The sequence below is a fragment of the Mirounga angustirostris genome, unplaced genomic scaffold, assembly GCF_029215605.1.
Source record: "Mirounga angustirostris isolate CCGP_5_RB_7025 unplaced genomic scaffold, mMirAng1.0.hap1 SCAF_11, whole genome shotgun sequence".
Lineage (NCBI taxonomy): Eukaryota > Metazoa > Chordata > Mammalia > Carnivora > Phocidae > Mirounga > Mirounga angustirostris.
Genome location: NW_026991719.1, coordinates 93,039,443 through 93,056,195, shown reverse-complemented (window position 1 = coordinate 93,056,195; position 16,753 = coordinate 93,039,443).

Sequence of the window (16,753 nt, the reverse complement as noted above, 5' to 3'; positions counted from 1 at the left end):
GAAATTATATTCTTAATTATGGAAATGAACGTCAATGCAGCTTTCTTTTTTAAAGCCAGTTTGCTGATAAAGCTTCAAGAGAAATACTATGACACAGAAAGAAATTTTAAATCGTAGAGGTAAACTTTTTATTTTGGGGGAATGGTGATCTGGAACTTTGTGACATTATTTTAATAAATACTCCAAATTCTTTGCATTGCATTAGTAAGTAGAAAACACTAATTGAGTGTATGTGGAAATTATATAAAGATAATGCCATCCCTAGTTATCTTAGGAAATAGGAACTAATGGACCATGCTATTGTGGAGGATGAAAATAAATGGCCAGTTTAAGAAAAAAAAAGGTAAAATAACTTTCTTTATTTGCAGTCCCAGTTTGATTTATTTCAAAAACTTGACATTTCCACCCCTGCCCCCCTCCCAACTTATGGAATTTTGAAAGCATTTTAGTGGTGCTTTTAATGGACTAGCCTATTTGGGGCTTTTGTGAGAGGAAAGCTCTGTAAGAAGCATTACTTGTAGTACTGAAAAAATAACTGAAAGGTCATTTAAGTTCTACCTGCTCTCTGTCAATATTGAATATTCATATGAGTATCAGATATTCTAAATATTCTGTCAATATTGAATATCTTATCTGAGATTTAGTTCTATGGGATAATATTTTCATATGAAGAACTCCTTTACTGTTTCCTTTAGCAATCTTTTCCAGGATCTACCTGCCACCAATTTCACATTAAATTCTCTCCTAAACCGGGCGCCTGGGTGGCTCAGTTGGTTAAGCGACTGCCTTTGGCTCAGGTCATGATCCTGGAGTCCCTGGATCGAGTCCCACATCGGGCTCCCTGCTCGGCAGGGAGTCTGCTTCTCCCTCTGACCCTCCCCCCTCTCATGTGCTCTCTCTCATTCTCTCTCTCTCAAATAAATAAATAAAATCTTAAAAAAAAAATTCTCTCCTAAACCTGCTTTACTATTTTAGATAATTGGTCCCACCATCTTTTCAGTCACCCAGACTTGGTATTTCAGTTATTTTTGACCCTCTTGTTAGCTGCCAAGCTTATCTGAGAGAGAAAGAACATATCTTAAAGGGGTAATGGGAAAGCCAAAAGAATTATTTTCTCTTACACTTGGGGAAATTTGCATAATCAGTTATTATTTCCTATTTTCTACTTTTCAGGAGAAACACCTTGGTGATAAAGGGAAGGTTGTTAGTATCTATCTGTTTAAAACATGTCGACTATTATTCTGCAGATGAGTGACACGCAAGAGTACACATCAACCAGTGACTTATTAGCTGAGGGAATAGTGTCCCCAGTCAAATATTGTCTGAAGATTCCCTTTCTGGTGAGGAAGAGAAACAACAAGCAAGGGCAAAAGAACTTTGCTCCAGACCCAGAACAGTTAAAACAATTTATTAGCAGCCAATCAAACATAGTTAAGTTTTTCTCAGAAAGCAGAAAATCAGAATATAACCATGTTTTCCTGACAGTTAATGTAAGGCTAATTTTAGAAGCAGAGTTTCAACTATTTACTAAATGAGGCCAAACATTTCAAAAAGGAAACCAACTTCAGAAAAGAAATAATGTTTAGATCCATGCCTATATGGCTCATATTTCTACCCATCTAGCTTGGCTTACCCTTGGGTGGCAGCCAGTAGGTACAGGCTAACAGTAGTTAGGGACTTGCTCAAATTGGGAGCCATTAAAGTTTCAAGGTGACTTCATAATGAGTCATCATTTCGAGTAGACACGTTCAGCTTTTTCTGAAACAGTAATTCTGAAAGCATGTTTAGTGAGGTAGAAAGTTCATCAATACTAAACACATTATTCTTTTTAAGTCTTTGCTCCTTTTGTTATTTTTATATTCAATCATGTCCTAGACTTGGGTACTTACTAATTGGTTGTTTAAGTTACAATGATATTTATTTTAATACAGATAAACACTTTATGGTCTGATGAAAGAATCTATTGATGGAAAGTTGTTGTCAGAGACCTTATTGAAGTCCTTGCTCCTCAGCATCACCATCTAGTGGTGAGAATCTCAAAAAGACTATGGAGGCTTCCAGAGATTCTAAACCTATAGAATGCAGGCAGCTAATCCAACCATGATACACCATGACACAAATACCACAATTTACTTAGAAACTAACATATATTTTTGTTCAAATTATCCGACAGAAAATATTTTTATGCTGTGTTAGAGGGAAAAAAATTACATTGTCATTATAGGTTGTTTGTGTTACATGAATATTCTTATCATTTAGAGAAACAAGTAGACCCATGATATACCCTGTTTGTATATATTCACATTTTTACCATAGTCATATTTCCAATGGTATGATCATTGTTATTAATTTACTGCTTGGAAGATTGATCCCTTTGTTCCCCAGGGATTTTTTATACACAATGCTTGACAAGCACAATCTCTGGATCCTTACCCTCCTCTCCTCTTTACTATTAGGAGAGTTTCGGAGAAGAATCTCTACTCCTTCCCAAGGCAAATCTGTTTTCATATGGAACTAAAGCACCATCTGGGCCCACCAAATATCACTGTTAGGATTTGAATGTTTTTGGATGCATAGGTTTCAAAACCATTTTTTCCTTCAACCTAGACCTAGGATCTCGTATTAAAAATCCCTGCCTTGCCTTTGCTACCCTCTAACTATAGACTCTTTTAGACCACACTTCTAGAAAAACTAAAATGTACTCAATGCTTGTACTTCCTTACCTTGAAGTCTTTCCTTAACTCTTCAAATAGAGCATCTGGCCAATTTCTCTCTGAAAGATCACAAATGACCTGGCTAAATTCAAGTCTACCCTTCATCCTACGCCTTATAACTAAGTCTCACAACTTATACTTCATTCAGTATATTATGTAATATTTTAGACAGATATATAGATATATAGATATAAAGAATAATGTATATGTATAGATATATAGATATAAAGAATAATGTAATGAGCATCTGGGTTTCAACTAAATGTGGTTCAATACATAATACATTACAAAACTCTGGTGTACGTGTCTCTTCTCAGGTCACATTCCCCTTTTCTTCCTTATTGCTTCTCCCTCTTCCAGGAAACCACTATCCTGAATTTTGTATTTATCTTTAATATTCATTTTTATACTTTTGCCACATGTATATGTATCCCCAAATAATATTATAATATTGACCCAAATGTTATAAAATTTTATTTAAATGGAATTATATCATTTGTATTTTTATGCAATATGCTTTTTATATTTTTAATATTCATCTTAAATATTGGCTGTAGATGTATAATATCCATTTATATTGTGCATAATATTCCATTGCATGAATACAACCACAAGTTATCTCTTCTGCTCTTGAAGGGCATTTAGGTTTTTTAGGGCATTTAGGTTTTCCCCCCACTTTTATTGAGATATAATTGACAAACAGCACCAAAGAAGTTTAAGGTATGCAGCATAATGACTTAACATACATATGTTGCAAAATGATTGCCACAGTAAATTTAGTTAACATCCATCACCTCATAGAGTTACTAAAATTTTTTTTCTTGTAATGAGGACTTTTAGGATTTACTCTCTTAACAACTTTCAAATACGTCATACAGTGGTGTTAACTATAGTCATCATGTTGAACATCACATCCCCAATACTTGTTTGTTTTATGACTGAAAGGTTGTACCTTTTGACCACCTTCATTCAATTCCCTCCCACCTCCCACCTCTGGTAACCACAGATCTGATCTCTTTTTCTGAGTTTGGATTTTGTTTGCTTTTTAGATTCCATATATAAGTGAAATCATATAGTATTTGTCTTTGTCTGACTTACTTCAATTAACATAATGCCTTCAAAGCGCAACCATGCTGTTGCAAATGGCAGGATTTTCTTCTTTTTATGGCTGAATAATATTCATATATATATATATATATGCCACATAATAACTACATTCCATTATGGATGGATGTATATATAATCCCACAACTTCTATATCCATTAGTTTGTTGATGGACGCTTAGGTTGTTTCCATGTCTTGGCTATTGTAAACAATACTGCTATGAGCATGGGGTGCTGATATTTCTTTGACATGGTGATTTCTTTTCCTTTGGATATATATACCCAGAAGTGGGATTGCTGAATCAGATGGTAGTTCTCTTTTTAATTTTTTAAAGAGGCTCCATACCATTTTTCATAGTGGTTATACCATTTACATTCCCACCAGCAGTACATCAGGGTTCCCTTTACTCCAGATTCTCACCAGCATTTTTTTTTATCTCTTGTTTTTGATAATAGCCATTCTAACAGGCATGAGGTGATATCTCATTGTGGTTTTGATCTGCATTTCCCTGATGATTAATGATGTTGAGCATCTTTTCATGTACCAGTTGGCCATCTGTATGTCTTCTTTGGAAAAATTTCTATTCAGGTTCTCTGACCATTTTTTTAATTGGATTCTTTGGTTTTTTGATGTTGAGTTATGGGAGTTCTTTCTAAATTTTGGATATTAGTCCTTTATCATATATGGTTTGCAAATATTTTCCCCATTACATAGTTTGCCTTTTCATTTTGTTGATTGTATCCTTTGCTATGCAGAAGCTTTTTAGTTTGATGTAGTCCCTCATTGATTTTTGCTTTTGTTGCTTTGCTTTTTGTGATATATCCCCCCCCAAATTATTACCAAGACTGAAATCAAGGAGCCTTACCCTTATTTTCTTCCAGTCTTACATTTAAATCTTTAATCCATTTTGAGTTAATTTTTGTGATGGGTGTAAAATAGGGATCCAATTTCATTCTTTTGTAGGTGAGTATCCAGTTTTCCAACACAATTTATGGAAGACTATCTTTTCCCCACTGAATATTCTTGGCTCCCTTGTCAAATATTAGTTGACCATATATGCAAGGGTTTATTTCCCAATCCTCAATTCTGTTCCATTAGCCCATGTGTTTATTTTTATGTGAGTACCATACTAGTTTAATCACTATAGTTTGTAACATAGTTTGAAATTAGGAAGTGTGATGCCTCCAGCTTTGATCTTTCTCAAGATTGCTTTGGCTATCCAGGGTCTTATGTATGTCCATACAAATATTAGGATTGTTTTTTCTATCTCTGAAAAACGCTGTTGGAATTCTGATAGGGATTGCATTGAATGTATAGATGGCTTTGGTAGTACGGACATTTTATCACTTAACTCTTCTGATCCATGAACACAAATTATCTTTCCACTTACTTGTGTCTTTATTATTTTTTCTCATCAGTGTCTTAGAGTTTGTTTTCACTTACTTGGTTTTATATATAAGATCTATTGTATTCTGTATCTTAATTTTATAGATTCCTACTTTACTAAATTTTTAGCATATTTATAATATTTTCCATGGATTCTTTTGGGTTTTCAGTTATATAATCATATCATCTGCAAATAGTCTTACCTCTTTTAGATTTATATTTTCAATTGCTCTCTCTTATCCAATTATGCTGGCTAATACATCTAATGCAGTATAAGAGTAGAAAGAGTGAGCATAGTTTAGTGGGGGAAGTCTGTGACACCAATTGAGAAATATGCTGGTTTGGAGACTGACGGTTTTATGTATGGAAGTATACATAGATTCCTATTTAATTTAATGTTTTTGAAAAAAAATGAATGGTTGCTGAATTTAGCAGAATGCCTTTTAGGCATCTTATAAAGATGATAATGTGTTTTTCCGCTCTTAGTTCTATTAATATGGTAATTGTGTTCATTTGCTCTTTATGTTGAACCACTACTGCATTCGCAAATAAATCCCAATGAGTTATGTAATCCCAAATCATACGTTATTTTTTAATGTGCTGCTGGATTCTGTTTGCTAATGTTTTATGTAAGGTTTTTGCATTAAATATTTGTAAGTGATATGAGACTGTAGTTTTCATTTGGTTATCAATGTTATATTTGCCATATAAAAATAATTTGGAAATTTTCTTCCTTTATATATGCTCTGTAATAGTTTTAGAAGCATTGAGGTTAACAAGTCTTTAAAAGTTTTGTAGAGTTTCCTTGGGAAGATAAACAGGCCTAGTGCTTTTCTTGCAGGTGAATTCTTTAAAATTTTTTCTATGGGAAATAATCTGTTTAGTACTTTTATTTTGACCGCCATTGAATTTTGTAAACCGTATTTCTTAGGGAATTCTTTTTCTAGATTTTAAAATTGAATTGTATGTACTTGTGCAAAATAGTCTAATTTAAAATAGTCTAACTGATGGTTTCTTTCCACTTGTCATTTCTGATTATGTGAATTTGTAGTCTCTTTCCTCTTTCATTAATGATGTATAATTTTAAAAATTTTTTACAATGAATCAGCTTTTTTGTTTATGTATGATTTCTACAGTTATTTTCTAACTCATTAGTATCTAATTTTATAATTTCTTTAATTTTTTTTCTTTTGCTTTATGTTTTAAATTCTTTTTCTGGATTTTTTAGTTGTAGTTCATTTATATTGATTTTTCACTTTCGTTGATGTAGATATTTACTTCCATAATTTTCCACTGCTAAGTGCTTTTGCATTTCCATTATTCTTTTTCCATTATTCCTTTATTGTTATTTACAAGAAATTCTCCAATTTTTGTTTTATCTTTCTACTTTGGCCTAGAAGTTATTCACTAGCATGCTTTTAAACAATTTTCCAAGTAAAAAGATATTTATAAAAATTTTTTTATTAATTTCTAGTTTTATCACACTGTAGTCAGAGAATTCTGTCTCTAACATTTCCATATTTTGGAATTGCGGTTTTTCACAGAAACCAAATATGTGGTCAGTTTTCACAAATGTTTGATAAGCACTCGGGAAAAAGAAGATATATTCTTTATAACCCAGGGTACCAGGGAAAACATTTACCTATGCGATATTTATCATATCATTGTGAATTGTAGATGTAGCATTAGAAACTGTTTCTTTTCATGCCTGTTAGTCTGAATTCTACCTTGTTAGAAATCAAGATCTTGACTCATGCTCTCTTTTTATTTGCTGTTTCGGTATGAAAATGAGTAGCCTTTTATTAACCTTTTGAAGCTTTTTATGTTAGATATGACTTTGTATCAAGTATAAACTTTATATAAAGTTTTGATTCTGCTTTCTCAATCTAAACATTTTTCTTTTAATCTGTGAGTCAAAACTTTATTAATATGTGTGATTTATTTAGTCTTAGTTCTGCTTTTTATCAAACTCTGTATCTAAAGTTTTTTCCTATCAGATTATTTCTCTCTTTCATATTAATGCAGGTATTTAGGAAGATTTTATTTTTTGTTCTGATAATTGCCATCATATTAATCCTTTTATTTAATATCCTTAATCTCTTCTTTCTTTTAAGATACTTTGTTAGTTTCTTACTATAAGCATTATTAAATAGCTACAAACATCATATTCTTTTTTCTTTCCTTACCCCAGTCATCTAAAGCTATAATCCTTATGTTCCCAATAAAATATATATAAGGCAATCAGCCAGCTTATTTTAGTTACCACTGATTCTCCTTCTCCCTACCATTTTTGATAGTCACAATATATGTGAATACATCTATTCATTCACCCTTAGCCTCATCATTTACACTTAGTGATATAGTTAAATATATTTAATGCTCTGGGCGCCTGGGTGGCTCAGTCAGATAAACGGCCGACTCCTGATTTCAGCTCATTTCATGATCTTGGGGTCACAAGATCAATCCCCGCATAGGCTCCTAGCTCAGCAGGGAGTCTGTTTCTCTCCCTCTGCAGCCCCTCTCCCTCTCTTTCTCAAATAAATAAATAAAATCTTAAAAACATATTTATATATATGTTTTAATACATATATTTAATGCTCACAACCAATTGAACATTTGGTGGTCTGAAGCTCATCCCTTAGTAGATTATTCAGGAAGAGCTTATATGAACAGTATTCTCCGAATTCTTGCATGTTCACAGCAGTTTCTTTATGGTATGGATCTGGCAAGCCTTTCGGTCTCATGTGTTCTTTGAGTTTCTTATATTACTTTAGGAACTTCTGGTTTAGGGCAATATAGGGGGATCTATGGCATTGCAGTCATAAAATGTATGATAACCTTGGATTGTGAATTCATGATCAGTGCTAAATTATTCGGTCCCACTCTCTCATATTCTGGGGCTTGACATGATGCTTTACCACCTGGATTTGCTCTCCATGGGTTATCGTTGTTAGTTTATTTGAGCTGTGTGTGTGCGCACGCACGCATGTGTGTGCGTGTGCGCATGCACCTGTTTGTGGAAATTTAGGCAGAGACAAAAATCATACTGCCACCACTGCCTCCGCCACTGCCACCACCTTTGAGATGTCCTCCCTAGTCATAAAATATATGATAATTTTGGATTGTGAATTCATGATCAGTGTAACTTTGTGGAAATCCTGGGAAGCCTGGTTTGAGGGTTCAGAGCGCCATAAATGTGTGCTAGATTCTGAAAGACATCTTAGTTTACTAACAACCAAGGATCAAGTTAAATTAATTTCTCAGTTTATGTTTTCTTGGGTCATGTAGCTATTATAAATTAAAACCAGAAGATGAAATATAGATACAGTCAGGCCTGCTGATAAGACACTGCTCTTAGGAAGCTTTTAACTACTCAGAGCCATGCCTATTTTTCTTGTTTATTTTCCTTTACCATCGGGTAGATTTTTTTTTTTCAGTTTACCCATTCATTGAGTATTTAGTTATCTCAGGTTTTTTGGGGGCTGAAGAAGTTCTGTTGCGATTCTTTACCTTGTATTGGCCCAAGGTTATGTCACCTCTGTCCAGGTGATAGATTATTACAATAGGAGCCTCTTAGTTAAGGAGACAGGCCACCACTTGCAGAGCTCTAGTAAGTTTATCTTCAGTGTATCATTTTCTTTTCCAGCTCTTTCTTCAGAAGTTTTAATCCCTGGGAATTTTACTTACTTTCTTATGAGCTCAGCCATGTATTGATTTGAAAAGATATTTATTAGTTTTATCCATCGCTTCTGCATTTTTGAGATTGTTGACACTTTGTGTCAAAATACCTAGTTAATCATATTGCTGGAGATAGAAGTCTTCTACTCGACTAATTTACACACTTATTGCTCTCACTTAGGCAATTATGAGATCCTTATTTTCCTTATTTCAGTTCCCAGTCTTTTTCAAACTACATTTCAATCCTACAAATCAATGCATGATTTTAATAAATCACTGCAGCAATCACATCTTTCTAAGAATTTAATTAGATGCCTATTGCCTACAGATGCTTTAATCTGATATTCAAAATTATCTACTGTCTTGTCCTAACCCACCTTTGCTCTTTGCTCTCTAGTCTCTCTACTTCCTTTGTATTCTTTGCAATCCAGCCAGACTAAATTGCTTGCAGTCTCTAAAGTATACAACATTTATTCCAGTGTGATTGTGTGCATACTGCTTTCTCTGCCTGAAATGCCCATTTCTATATTCTTATAGGAATACCTGTGTTTCTAAATCCCTTTGGAAGTGTTAATGTGATGTGGTTGATCAGTAGGATTGGAGTGAAACATACAGGAGTTCATTTTTCCATCTCCACAGCTTCCTAGGTGTGTGGTCTCTCAACCATAATTTTCTTATCTGTGGAACAGGGAAAACATTTCTCTAGTTCTATGAAAGAATTGCTGGGAAAATGAAATGAGGAAACATGTAAGTGTGTTCTGTAAACTTAAAATTGCTGTAAAATTACAAGTATGAGTTTGCCTTTGCTTGACCTTATTCATTCTTTGAGGCCAAGTTCAAACACCACATCCTTCCTTAAACCTTCTGAGTCCTCTCTAGTCCCGCCAGAAATTTAGTACTACCACGTTACTTTGTGTTTTTTTTTAAGATTTTTATTTATTTATTAGAGAGAGGGAGGGAGCATGCGCGCGTGTGCTCACACACACACACACACACACACACACAGAATGGGCGGAGTGGGGCAGAAGGAGAAGCAGACTCCCCGCTGAGCAAGGAGACCAAGGCGAGGCTCAATCCCAGGACCCTGAGATCATGACCTGAGCAGAAGGTAGATGGTTAACCAACTGAGCCACCCAGGCGCCCCTACCACCACATGTTACTCTGTATCATTAATTGTCCCCAGCTCTTATATCCCCAGTTAAAAGGTGGATTTTTCAAGGACAGGGACGACGTCTAACTCCCCTCACATAATTCCTCGAATATTGTAGGTGTTAAATATATATTATTTGAAATAATTGAGTTCTTAAATACAGCAAATCAGGGTAGGTATAAAATGTGCTGGCAATGGACTTTTATTAAGTCATTCATTTTTATACTAAAATTATTTATAGGTATTGACTCTTATTAAAAATAATCTCAATTTCTCTATTTTTTTAAAACTAATATTTGTGATAAGGTTTTCTTCAGGTCCTTTGGTAGATATGGTACACTGATTTATTCAATATGTTTCAACTGTGTTCTTTGAATGGCAGATGCTGGAAGGCCTTGTAGCTAAGGTTTCAGGTTTCCACCAATCAGAGGTATTTACCCAAAACGTACACTCATAACTGCATTAAATGTCAGGAGAGACACTAGCATAAGAAACATCTATTTTGATGGTATGGATCTGGCAAGCATGGTGTGATTCTACATCTACCACTTTTGTCAGTGGCTCTCTGATCTCCAAAGCATAGCCCAAGTGATAGACACTTTTGTGCACCACTTTTTACAATGGCTTCTTAATTTCTTAATGGCTGATTGTGGTATAGATAGCTCCTATGGAGGAAAAATTCTGCTTTGTTCTGGGAGTTATTCTTCATTCCCAGTCTAAATTTTGCTCACTCAGCCCTTCTAACAATTTTGTAAGCACATTTCCTGTATTAAAAATCTTTCTGTTCAAAATAGCCAGAGTGATTTGTCTTACAGATTGATACTTCCCATAAACATTTCTTTTTTAAAGATTTTATTTATTTGAGAGAGAGAGAGAGAGAGCATGAGTAAGTGGGGCAGAAGGAGAGAGAGAATCTCAAGCAGACTCCACGCTGAGCGTGGAGACCAATGTGGGGCTCGATCTCAGGGCCCTGAGATCACAACCTGAGCCAAAACCAAGAGTTGGATGCTTAACCAACTGTGTCACCCAGGTACCCTTTCCCATAACCATTTCTGAGGTTCTACATAATTAATTATGTTATGTATGTAAAAAAATCCAAGCATCCTAATTTCAGTATATTACTAAGAATTGAGTTTTCCTCCTATTTCAAGTTTCATGAACCAGTTTTTCAGAAACAATTGTATTATTTAGCTAGGATAGCTTCAACTCCATAGTGTGAGAACTTATACATGTAAATTTCTATTTTTCTTAAACTTTGTTGCCTTGCTGAATCATGATTATTTTAATATTGTTAGTATAATAAAAGCATCCTGGAGAGGATCAGAAAAAAATTGAGAATCATTACGAAAATACTAAAAAATATAACCAGTAAACAATGAAGGAGATGGAGATAGTAAGACAAAAATAAAGAACTTGATTATTATCATCATTTCAATACGGCTAGCTTGTCAAGTGACCTTCCACTTTTTTCACAAATCAATCTTTTTAAATGTCGAAAAAGTATTTCTGCAACAGGAAGTATACATAAGCTATTTGCCTATGTTTGGATCATTTATGTCAATGATGAAATGGACAGTGATCAGAATGTCAGTCTGTGCACAAAATCTTTTTTGAACATCTGATGTTTTGCATATGCAACTTCATGCTCAATTGGGCATGCAACAGTGTGTACAAAATCCTGTTGCAAATTGCACTCAACTGCTTAAATAGCTCTTTTGAAAACTATTTCCATTTATTTCCATGTGAGATTTCACCTTATCCCATGCCAAGATGCATTCTTAGAAATTTTCTTTCAGCAAAATTGGCAGCAGTTTTACAGGACAAGGGGAATATGCATCAATTTTCTCTGAGGGGAGGACCAAACAATGCAAGTGTGCAGGTTAAGCAGAACAAAACTTAATGAGTTAAATTCTTTTTTGAGAGAGCTTACTTTTTATACCTCTACAAGAGCCTTAATAATCACAGGCAAATAAACTCACTCAAAATCCTTGACAAAAAGAATGCCACAATAGCTCAGAATGGATTGATGAAATGTTTGAAAGCCTTTTATTAGAATTCTGCAAATTGGGAACACTTCTGTGAGCAAACCTTCCAAAGAAGGAATTTTTCATTTGACTGCCAGGGTAAGCCCAACAGCATTAGACTCACTCTGTGTATAGTCACAAAGAGATGCCTTTTGATAATCTGGAAGCCTTATAGTAGCTTTGCTTATTTTATCTTTGATCCTTGTGTTTAGTCCTGATTGGGTCTTACTCTAAGCTAGTCGAGCTAGCTAGCTAAAAGGAAAGCTAACTACACAGGAATCTGAAAACCTGCATAAAAAATCCAGCTTTTGCCACTTAGCTGGATGGCTTGGGGTAGGTTACTTATGCACTCTGAGCTTCAGTTTCCCCTACTATATCACGAGAATAATAAAAGCACTTATTCCACTGGGTTGTTTTGTGGATTAAATGAAGGTAAATTGTCTATAAAGCCCCTCGCACATTGATTGGCATTGTAGTAAAAGCTAATTAATGCGAATTTTCTCCCATTTTCTTTTTTTCTTTCCACAGGCATCACCTTCAGTCTGTGATACGTGATTTGCTCTAAGTCTTCGGGGGTGGGGGCTAGCTGGAGATACTTATTGTATGATGCAAATTTGTATGATGATGTATCTTTAATCATAATCAAGTAGTTGATTTGAAGCCTTGAGGAAAGGAAGCTAATCATCAGAAAGGTATGTGGCATATACAAACCTCAGTGCATGAGGTGGGATTTTTTAGGAATGTCATTACTCTCACCAATTTTCACATGAAGACAAAGAATCTCTGTGAATGTGAATCTATCAACTGTTGTGGTGCCAAATAATTCTCAATCCTAAAATTCATTTAATGACCATAAAATTTTAATAAGGTAGGTGCAAAAGTGTGTGCTGGGAGCAGTTTCCCTTAAATCACTTTCTTTTTTGTTCACTTTCTCTTCCAATATCTCTAGCTCAGGTGCTAAGAAATATTTTTTAAAGACAGTCCACAGTTTAAAATCACCTCAGTAAATATTGCAAATCATACTTTCAACTGTAATAAAGGAGGGATTTGGTCACAAATCACTTCTTTGAAACACATTTTTATGGATTCTAAACTAATTAAGTCAGAAAGTCTCATCATCTCCACAGATCCATAAAGGAGGGAAATACTTCTTCAAAGACAAAGCAGTTCTTAAAGTTTAAAACCAAGTTAAAACCCCCAAACTTGCCGTATCAGAGTGACTTGACCAGATAAAGTACTCAAGGGGAAAAGACCCAAGACTGAAAGATTGGAGGGGGACTGGGTTCTAAGTCCATGGTAGTAAACTCATATGCCCACAGAGGCCAGTAAAATAATGTAAATGAGTGAGCTGAGCCAAATGCATGGTCGCAATAGATGGTGGAACTGACGGTATATCTCATGGGATGGCAGTTCTTTGGCTCCAACCAATTGTTGCAATGTGTGATTTCAGTCCAGAATTTCATTATGTTCCAATATTTAAGAAAACCTGGACATCCAGATTTGTCTTTGAATTCTCCCAGTTTTTACATATCAAAAACAATTCAAATCTTATTATAGCCTTATGTGGAACCAAACAAAACACATCTTCTGGGTTGGCCACAATATCACTACAGCTCTTGATCCCAGTTAATCATCAATTAGTTTTGTGATCCCGGGAAAGACATCTCAATTCTTTGTGCCCCAGTTTTCTTATTTTACATATATGGGAGATTAGGGACGAGTAAACTATTGCCTGTTTTGTAAATAAAGTTTTATTGGAACATAGCTACACTCATTTTGTTTACATATTGTCTACGGCTTCTTCCATGCTACAACAACAGATTTGAGTAGTTGTGATGGACATCATATGGCAAACAAAGTCTAAAATACTTAATATCTAGCCCTTTATGGAAAAAGTTTACTGACACAAGGGGTAGATGTTTGGTTCTTTATGTTTTAAAAGTGTTGCTGGAAGTGAGGGAAAGTAATATGTTCTTAAAAAGTGCACACATGTGACTACTTCTCAAAAAGAAAGATTAAGAAAATAATTGTAGTAGATTACATTATTGGCCCCAATCAGTTCACCCTTCCTGTGTCCACACCCTTTACAATGTAACTTCACAGTACCTTGCCCCTTGACTCTGGGCTCAGGCATGTGTCTCACTTTTACTAATATCTATTGGGTATTACTGTATGTGACACAGAAGCTCAAAATTGGCACATGACTTGATGCCTACTCTTTTTTATCATTATCATCATCAGGAGAGCATGCTGACACTAGCCTTTTAGAACCCGGGTAGGCAAACTTTCTATAAAGGTATAGATAATAAATATTTTAGGTTTTGCAAGCCATATAGTTCTTTTTTTTTTTTTAAAGATTTTTTATTTATTTATTTGAGACAGAGAGAATGAGAGAGAGAGAGCACATGAGAGGGGGGAGGGTCAGAGGGAGAAGCAGACTCCCCGCCGAGCAGGGAGCCCAATGCGGGACTCGATCCAGGGACTCCGGGATCATGACCTGAGCCGAAGGCAGTCGCTTAACCAACTGAGCCATCCAGGCGCCCGCAAGCCATATAGTTCTGCTACAACTGTATCACACTGCTGTTGTAGTCCAAGAGCAGCCATATATAGTATATAAACCAATGGGCAGGTCTGTGTTCCAATCAAACTACACTTACAAAACCGGTGGTGGGCTGAATGTGGCCTGTTAATCCTTCTATTGGAGGATGAGAGACATGTGGTACAGAGCTAAGTCACCCTATCCACTCCACCTGAGACAGCTGACCAGCGAGCTAACCCACAAACACGTGCAAACCCAGACAACATACGTGGAATTGCCTGGTTCAATCTCAGATGCATAAACAGTAACTCCTTATTGTTGTTTGCCACTGGGATCTTGAGGCTCATTGTTACACAGCAAAAGCTGACTGATTCAGTGATTAGTCTTCTAAAATTCCTGTGTGAGGAGTTTGACAAAACTCAGACACACACAGACACAAAGACACACACACACACACACACACAGGAACTAAACAGTATTTATAGATATCTTGTGTCTACCCTAATAAGAGTAGCTGCAATTTCCAGATTGCCTACTACTAAGGGGAAAGCAATGTGTTAAACTCCATACATAATCACTAATCCTTGAAACTTCCCTGCCATATAGATTTTTAAAATTATCTAATTTTTTTCAGATGAGGAAATAAGCTTATTATGCAGAACTTGGCCAAGTTCGTAAATATATGAAGTATCAGAGCTTGGTCAAGGTTGTAGATATATGAAGTATCAAAGCTAAATCTATCTCCAGATTTCTTAACATCCAAATGTTTGGACATACTATAGATATCTGAAAATTCAAATAACATTTCCCAATTCAATGTAATCACTTTATTTCTTTCCAGTATAATTTTTAAAGTATCTTTTAAGTCGAAGTGTTTTCAAGCACCTTGATTGAAAAAATCCGATTAAAACACACCAATTCAAACGTTTTTTACTTTGCAGGATGAATCTTGGGCGTAAGTAAAAACTGACTAGATTTTCACCAAGAGTCCAGAATTCTGTCATTTATAGAAGAACTTGATCAATCTATGCCCAAATCTGATCTTGTCTTCTACTATAAAGTGATAGGTCAATTTCAATTTGTATGTGATAGTTCAGTACATGTTCTCTGATATATTTTTTAAATATATGGTAATGATGCTATTTGCATATCTAGAATTTGTGTACTTCTATTTTATCTTTCCGCTAAGTATAAAAAAAAATCAACTATCTCCCAGTTAGTCTGATTATCCTGGCCTTAGGAAACAAAGCAAGGTCTTAGGAAACAAAACAAAGCAAATAAACAAAAACACTGCAGCAATTATCAAGGAGAACAAATAAATCAAGGAGTAATGAACTATTAAATCCTTGATTAGAGCAAAATTTAATTAAAGTAACAGTCTAAAAATTCAGCAAATAATATTAAGGTATCAAAGCCAGTTTTATAACTTTTTTCTTTATTTGGTCTCCAAACTTGAACTCAGTTTTGATGTGAGTAGTGGCTATTTTTTTTTAAAGATTTTATTTATTTATTCATTTTAGAGACAGCCTGTGCACTCTCCAGAGAGGTGTGGGAAGGAGAGGGACAAGCAGACTTTACACTGAGTGCAGAGCCCTGATGTGGGGCTTGGTCCCAGGACCCTGAGATCATGACCCAAGCTGAAACCAAGAGTCTGACGCTCAACGGACTGAGCAACCCAGGAACCCCAATAGTGGCTATTGCTAAAAAAAATATGTATTTTCACATGTGCAAAGGACTTCATTAAATTCTAATTCGATTCTTCAATTGAGTTGTTTGACCTCGAGCAAATCACTTGACCTCTCCAAGCTGGAGTTATCCTAATCTGTAAAATAGAGAGAATAATAGTATCTACTTCTTTAGAATTGCTATGAAAATTAAAATGCTGAGGGCTGCAAAGTGCTAACTAAAGTCAGTGCCTGGCACATACATAAAAATTGCTCGTTAGTTGTTTGTCGAATCTGATTCTATTGCTGAAAACAATGGTAGTCAGTGTAGCTATTTAATCTTTATTTACATATCATTAAAAAGTACTTCAAGTGGAACAATAATTAAATATATGATGTCGTGAATGATATGTGAGATTGATTGTGCATTTGATTATATTCTCTTGTGGAGAGGAGATGAAAAGTCAAGCAGCCATGTTTCTGCTTACAGAGG